This window comes from Amblyomma americanum, chromosome 6 (genome assembly GCF_052857255.1).
Source record: "Amblyomma americanum isolate KBUSLIRL-KWMA chromosome 6, ASM5285725v1, whole genome shotgun sequence".
In the NCBI taxonomy this organism is placed as follows: domain Eukaryota; kingdom Metazoa; phylum Arthropoda; class Arachnida; order Ixodida; family Ixodidae; genus Amblyomma; species Amblyomma americanum.
Genome location: NC_135502.1, coordinates 102808668 through 102817222, shown reverse-complemented (window position 1 = coordinate 102817222; position 8555 = coordinate 102808668). Strand labels below are relative to the sequence as shown.

At 44.8% G+C, this 8555-nt stretch overlaps 1 long non-coding RNA gene across 1 annotated transcript; it reads left to right on the top strand.

Moving 5' to 3' along the window:
- On the top strand, positions 1–1568 carry LOC144094886 (uncharacterized). The gene is made up of 2 exons (XR_013306613.1): positions 1–120; positions 1166–1568. It is a non-coding gene; the product is annotated as an uncharacterized LOC144094886 (long non-coding RNA).
- Positions 1569–8555: the final 6987 nt, after the last annotated feature.

Below are 8555 nucleotides of genomic sequence, written 5' to 3'. Positions count from 1 at the left end.
CTTGCCTTGCTTGTGTTTGTTTTTTGCAGATTTGATGAGGGAAAATATTTAATGCAGAAAGTAGCACCTGAATGTGCTGGCTGTTTGTAGACCCTGCCAACTGAAGATGGCAGATTTCAGGTGAGGATTATTTTGTGAGGTAGTTGCTGGGCTGCTTTGACAAAGTTCTTCAGCATAGCAAGCTCAAAACACAGCAGGGAAGAGGACTGCCATTTGCTAATTTTCTTGAAGCCCGCATGGTCATAACAAGGGAACTGATATCCCATGTCAAGCAGCACCAGTAAGGGTACACTACAGGCCTCAAGTAATTCTTTTCTAGTCATTCTTCCCGAAATTTTCCTCCTAGGAATGGAGAACTCATCCCGCTATGGCACCTCAGTGGCTCTGGCGTCTTTAGACTGGTTACCCCAGGGTTTGATCGTGGCCGTGGCGGCTGTATTTCAGTGGAGGAAAAATACAAGAATGCCAATATGTTGTGCAAAGTCAGCGCACGTTAAAAAGCCCCAGGGGGTGCAAATTAATCCGGAGACCTCCATTATGGTGTCCCTCATAGCCCATGTGTCGCTCTCAAATATAAACCCCACAGTTTAAAAATAAGATATTTCAGGCCCCTCATTCCCCACTCAGAATCTGCATGTGTGAGTAAATTTTCTCTGGTGCTGCTCAACAGAGAACCTCTTGACAATTAGCAAGCATTTCTCATCTTTAGGCAATTAGTGCACTCTGTTGCTTGTTCGTATCTGCCTTGCATTCACTATCATTTTTGTTTGCATGTGGTGCACTTCAGGAAAAGCAGTATCAAGTGGCACTCCATGCTGCATACATACCTCTTTGTCATGTCGTGATGTCACAGTGAACTGCCCTTTTAGAGGACAGTTGAGAATATGTAGTTATCGTGGAGCACATAACTACCATTCATCTTATTTAACAAAGACAATACTGCTGCAGCAGACAAACAGTATTACTCATTTTTCGGAACATTGCTGGTGCAATGTGTCACACGGACTTATATTGCCGTGGTAGAACAAGTTGAGAATGGCCTTCCCTCACAATAGTAAAGCACTTCATAAATGAATTTGCTTGGCAGTCATAGGTATGGTGCTGTGGCAAAGTTGCTAGGAATTTGTTCCACTCATGCAGATAATTATTTCTATTTTTGTTTCAGGCTTTCGTACACCATATTTACTTACATAATGGATGCACTTGCATAATAAATGCCTTGCCTACTTCAGTCGCCAAAATTTGTGGAAGTTTAATTGACCACACCAAGTTTTACAGCATGTAATAAATGCACCAAAATTACCATTCAAATTTTTTCCCACAGACTGCATCCATTATGCAAGTAACTGTGGTATTAGGTTACAGAATGAAGCACTGTCAACCGTAATATGTGGCCGCAAAACTGCCTGGAGCCACGTGAAGAGGAAGGCTCCCAAGGCTCATCACACCACATTTTCTCCAGTATCCAGACATGGCACCCGTTTCATCCTGCACCTCACATTCACCTCGGGATATTGATAACCTGTCAGCTAGATAACGAATGTTGCAAATAAAATGTCTAACAGAAAGCTGCAGTTGTATGTATCAGGGGTTTTCCTTGACTTGTGGCAGTCAACCTGGACAAGTTGTCGTAATGCAAGGCAGCCCAGTATGCACGAAATGTGAATTGCAACACCTTCACATATCATTTCTTAGGGTTCATCGTTTTCCACAATTGGGTGCAACTCATCCTTCCACAGTCCTCGCATAAAGTGCTCCTTTTCCTTTCTTGGCTGCCAAAATTTCTTTTCCTAGGCATTTTGGCAATTTTCAATTGCATTTCTCCACGAATCTGGTACTTCTGAGAAGTTGGAAGGTAATTTTACATATGATCTATTTTTAATAAGATTCAAGATACTACGCTTGATTTAAACATTTGCAGTCATAGATACGCTGCCATTGTGTGATCACTGTACAAAAACATTGATTCTAATGGATGTTTACGATGCCCTACAAGCCCATCTGTGGCTTTAGAAAGCTACCCTTCCTAGTACAGACATTAAATACAACTTGCACATAGCAAAAACTAATCTGTGTGTGTAACGTTAAAATTCAATAGATTCCATTAGACGCCGCTTCGATCCCAGCTGCGGTGATTTAATTTTGATGGTGGCAAAATGCTAAAGGTCCGTGTGCTGTGCGAAACCACTGGTGGTCAACATTACCGGAGCCCTCGACTACGACGCCCCTCGTAGCCTGATTCGCTTTGGGGCGTTAAACTTCATAAACCAAACAACCAACTTGTCTATTAATTGCAATACCCACATCACATGGGCACAACTGACAAGGTGTTCAATGCATGTTCATTAACAGCATTTTTGCTGCAACTTCCAGTTATTGTCCGAACACAATAATCATGGGAATACTTGAAGATTAGAAAAGTTTCTTTCATTTGAACAAAACGTGCCTGTAGGGTCAAAGCCTTTGTCAATATTGTTCACGTGTAGTAGTATCTCACTTCTTTTGCAGAAAATAGTTTCTCGCTAGTTCAATCTAAATGGTCACAATCAGCCTGTGGTGTCAGTATAAGGTGATGTCAAAATAAGGACTGTTACATTAATTAGGTTTTTTTGAAATTAATCATGAAATATAGTACAAAATGCATGAGCTTGTTACTTGTAGCAAACGTGAAGATGGCATACGCATGAATGTCGCGAAGCTGGTCCCTGCAGTGCCGCATGAAAACCGATAAAATTTAATCACGAATGGTACATGTGTTAAATGCTGATCAATTAAGGCTAAAAATAAATCGCAGACCATCAATGTGACTCATGCGGCACAGTATGCGTCAGCATTATGTTCCTGCCAGACGGAGCGCAGCAGCTGCTGACAGGTTCAGACTACGAATGGGTCCCATCAATCACCACGTGACACGCCCACTCCACTCACCTAATGAAATCCAGCTATCTGTGGCACATCCACTCTCCCCACCCCTCGACTGTGATTGTCAACCGCTTGCCAACCATCTCCACCTACCCTCTCTTCTCTTTCCACTCTCTCCACTTTGCCACCTGAGGCTTCAGACGGATGGATGGACAATTATTCCAACATGGGGGCTCTGATGCTGGCGCATTACAATGATATTTTTGAATCACAGCTACAGTTTGTTACATGCCAAGTAGAAAAGTACTCGCTACACCATGCATCACAAGGAAGTACATTTGGCGCCTAAATTGAAATGTGCAGTGTAGCGAGCAGTTAGCACCAGGTGCTGTACACAGACACGAGCGCGAAATGGACAATGTTTATTACCTTATTAAGGCCTTTTCTGTGCAGCAGTTGCATGTGCACTCCCCCTGTACAGAGTGTGAAGATTGCTTTTGAAGCTAAGGTTGATCACATTGCAACGAATAAAGACAGCACAAACACGAGAACCGAACACACAGCACTGACTCAACTCTTCGATGGTCAGTGCTATGCGTCTGGTTCCCGTGTCATCCCTTTTTGTTCTGCGACCAACCTTAACTAAAACAAACAACTTGCCCGAACCCTTGCTTTTGAAGCATACCATGCGCTAGCACGCAGTAGAGCACACAGACTGAGCCATGTGTGCTATTGTAGCAGCAGTAAACCACGGGCAAAAAATACCTTTGTCCGTAAAGTTTCGAGACTGATTTATTTTCTTCTCTAGAAATAATTCCCCAAAACAAATGTTGGTGCGTATGTGTAGCACAATCTTTTCGGGCTAACCTGAGCTATTTATGTTAGTTGCTGAGGGAGCCGCTAGATGGCACTACATGTAAATACGTTGTCACTTGTCGTCTGCACATTCTACTGTGAGTGAATGTGGAGAGATGGACGTGTAAGCTTATAATTCTGTGTGAAGCTTGGCATGACAGCCACACAGATGTAGCAGCTCCTTCGTGGCGCTTACGGCAATGAGACATTATTGCGGGCACAAGTTTTCGAGTTCCACAAGAGGTTAGTTTCGGGGAGAACGTCTGTGGAAGACAACACAAGGCAGGGGCACCCTTAAACCTCACAGAATGAAAACAATGTGGCTCGGATTAGGAAAATCATACAGCAAGACCGCACCATTACAATCCGCATGCTATCAGATGCTCTCGACATTAGTAAGAACAACATGCCACCAAATTCTATGTGAGAACTTGGGGAAACAAAAGCTGTATGCCAGACTTGTGCCGCACTCCTTCACACAGGACCAGAAGGACACGCGGGCATCATTGAGCGCTGATTTACTCTCTGAGGCAGAGAAGGATGCTGGCATTCGTCGACACCATCATTGCTGAAGACGAAACATGGTGTTTTCAATACGATCCTCAAAACAAAGAGGCAGAACGCCGAATGGCGGTCCACAAGCTCTCCGGCGTCGAGAATGGTGCAGCGACAGAAGACCAAAACAAAGACGATGCTGATAGTTTTTTTCGATGCCTGAGGTGTCGTACACCACAAGTTCGTCCCACAAGGGCAGACGGTGAATCAGGAGTTTTATATCCGCGTGCTCCAAAACATGCGTGATGCACTGCGACACCGTCGCCCTCACTTATGGGCATCTGGACAATGGAGCCTTCTCCACGATAACGCAAGGCCGCCCACTACTCTCAGCGTGACAAAATTTCTCGCCAAGCACAGCATTACTGTAGTTCCCCATCCGCCATGCTCGCCTGACCTCACCCCATGCGATTTTTTCCCGATTCCTCGTGTGAAGAGAGCCCTAAAAGGTCGCTGGATGGGGAGTGGGGAGGCCATTCAAGGCGCCACGACATAGGAGCTGGCAGCCCTGCCAAAAGAAGCGTTTTCCTGGCAGCCCTGCCAAAAGAAGCGTTTTCCAACTGTTTCCAAGACCTCAAGAAGCGTTGGAAGCTGTGTATAGACTGCAAGGGAGATTATTTTGAAGGGGTGCTGCACAAATGATTTCAATGATTTCAACGCATTTTTTTTTAATGGACGAAGTCTCGGAACTTTACGGACAAAGGTTGTATGTATACACAGCCAATTGCGATAGTCGGTAATGCGAATTTTAAGCGCAGCTGTTTATGTATTTTAGTTTTGCAATATGCTAAGGTACAAAATTTAAGAGAGCCACCTGCCACGGCAAGATTCAGTGATAGGTGGCATTTCGCTTTGCTACTACCTGCCACAGCTGGGAGGTGGCGCGTTACGCTACTAGCCACCCTCCGGGATCTTCCCGTGGCAGCCACCTTCCAGTTTTCCATTCATCCGCTCTTGCCGTGGCAGGTGGCGTGTAATGCCGACTACGACGTGGAATCCAAGAACGGGTGGCAAAGAGTGGCGCTCTAAAATGGATGTGAAAAGTGTAGAAATGAAAAGTGTGCACATACCTCCTGCTCCTTTCTGAGAAAAGCCAACAAAAACCATCCTAATAATACTTCAATGCTAAACCGTATTTTGCTCACTTGTACGAAGTTACAGCACCTCACACTACCAGCATGAAAAAAAAACAGTCACAAAAGACAAGGGACAGGAGAAGGAGTGTTCACGACTGGTCCAACGACTGGTCCTGTCGTTGTGGCGTGAACACTCCTTCTCGTGTCCCTTGTCTTTTGTGACTGTTTTTTTTTTTCAAGGTACAATGCACCAACTGGCCCGCATTTCAACCCTTCTGCATACCAGCATGACACAAAGGTGTTCTGTGATGCCTGCAAACTTCTAAAACATTCTGCAAGACGCATCAGACTTGCATACTAGACTTGCTGAGCTATTGCTGGCACAGCAGTGCCACAGAAAAGGTTACTGCACAAACACGACTACCAGTTTGTTACTATCACTCAGCAATGCAATGGTGCTAATATCAGCAATCAAAACTTGCCACATTTAAGAACATGATTATTTATCCAGCAAAATGGCAAATGAGCTTCCATATGATAAATTCAGAGCCAACATCTCGTTGATGCAGCCAATATAAAGCTAACATCATGTGCTTGTAAACAACAAACGTATCCTTAAGGGACACAAGTGAACCATACAGCAGTGGTTTCCACTAATGATGCATATGCCTAAGTATGGCAGGAGTCTACTACTACAGCTTCGTTTACAGGAACCCAAGGTATGTCGGGAAAAGGCCTCAACAAGAACACTTGTACTTGATGGCGAATTTTCCTGAACTTAATCTTGGTGAGTAAGGACCGGCGTAGGTACAGTAATGCCCAGTGTTAAGCAAGACAGAACATGCAAAAGTGCCACCCACAACTGTGGCATGCTCCCTCTGTCCCAGAAGTGCCAGTACAAAACAGTTTCCGAATGATCTGACTCTATGACTTGACAATGCTTGTGTGCACATTGCCAAGAAGATGGGGCTGAGCAACGAACTGCTTGCAATTTGGTTGACTTAGCCCGACCCAACGATTACTAAGCATTTACAGCACAAGCCTGAACGGCCAACTTGACCCGACATTGTCAGGTTCATGCAAACACCTAGTATTACACATGTGTAAACCCATGCAAGAGCCAATTAGGTCACATACAGTCCCAGGAGTGCCTACTCCGTGGTCCATTTGCCTAAAATTTCGGGCACGGCGCGCCCAGATGACACCGCAATTGATTAATAAAAGCATAACAGAATATTAACCAAAGCATTACAACAGCACACAGAGCTCATAACAGGTTTGAAAACACAAATGCTAGGCATTATATAACACTTTCTTCTAAAGCACGAAAATTCCCATAATTCCGCCCTCCTGCACTTGCTGCAATAGGCTCTCGAATTTGCATGCATGCCATGCAAAAGCTCTTACGAGTCCCACTGCCCAGCAGGTGGTTACAACATACCGCATCACCAGCAGCCTTCACATGCATTCGCACTTCACTGGCTTCCTTGAGAACTTGGCTCACAGCTATACCATCTGCAGACAAGTAGGGAGTTCCGAACAAAGCTCAAAATCACACAGCCCGCCACTTCAGCCACCGGTGCAAAACCAGCAGAGCACAGTGCGGCCAGTGGAGTTGATGCGCGCTTGGTGCAGTCTGGCACAGCTGTCTTCACAACGTGCAACTTACCAGAATGCACCCAGCATGCCTCCTGACTTGCCTTACTAACGCTGAACACTAGTTAATTTCAGCACTACCTTCCCTCTTTTCCCCTTTCCTCTAGTCACGAAATTCACAGCAAAAACGACTCCAGATTCTTTTCCTCCTTACTCTGCTTGATTACAACTAAACCCTAAGATGCGCGACCATTTTTTGACAGTCTTCTAAATTAGGCTGGCAAGTATGACCATGCCAGCACAACTCCATCTAACGTCTGGTCTTCTGGTTATGTTGATGTTTGCTGCATTCACCAAAAATAAAATCAGATTTACAAATTTTTCCAAGCACTCGATTCAAACTCGTGATATAAACATAGAGAAGGGCTCCGTGATTACTGTTAGAAAGTGAATAGCAATGTTGTCTGGCTTTGGTGCACTGCGCTCAAAAACTTGGCACAGGTTGCTTGTAAAAACGGCCAGGATGATGACACTTCCATTTCACCTTTTGGCCTATTATAGCCTATAAAAGCTTCATCCTCAGCAAAAGCAGCCCCTTTTCATTAGAATGACGTAACCTATCATCGCTATGACCCACCTCTAATGTGTCCTCCTTGGTATCCCGTGAAGTCTGGCCGCACTGAGCTGCTCTGTAACGCAGTAAGCATAGCGCGGAAAGAACGCAGGACGAAGAGGAAACAGGACAAGAATAGTGCTTGTCCCCTCTTGTTCTTCCCGTGCTATGCTCACTGTGTTACAATGAATTACCAGCCTGCCCAAGCCTATTCCATTCTGAGCTACTCTGCTTTGTTATTACCAACTTTCTTTACATTGAACAAAAAGATGCAGGACACGAAGAATCACTCGCAGCTGAAGTCTGACAAAATGCGACACTTGTACATAGCATCAGAGTATGCATGGTCTGGGCACCTGTCTATCACCTACTTGATACACCAGTTCTGTCCCCACTCATAAACACCCAAACACTTGCTTCAGTCTCTTTAGCAATGAAGGCAAACACACTGGCTTACACAAACATCGAAATTACTTGCTATTACATCTTAACAAAAGTGTTCAGTGTCACATTGTTACTATGCTATATTAATTTATACATGCCACCACATCATCTTTGGCAGACAATAAAAATCTCGCTTTTCAACAGTATGTGGGCAGTCACTGATTGCACAAACCAACCAAATATGACTGTATACAAACAGAACGTGAACTCACAGGATTACCTTAGAACTCCAACGTCGATGAAAGCGTGCAGTGAACATGGAAACACTTTTCACTTTTTCAGATGCGCCGCTCAGCGTGTGCACACGCGTTCAGTACACTCTGCCTGCGCCATGAAGGAAGACGGGTCACTCGGCCCCAAGAGCAGAAGTACGCATTGCCAGTGCATTCCAGAATACTCAATTCCAATAGCTACTATACGAGACGTAAGCACGGTTTTCGATAATCCAGCGTTCGCACTGTGCAGCTTTATTTCTTCGCTCTGTCCCAAGCATTGGGACCGCTGAGGTGGTTGCAAGCTACAGTCGGGTAAGCCTTGCGATTGTTCTGCCGACA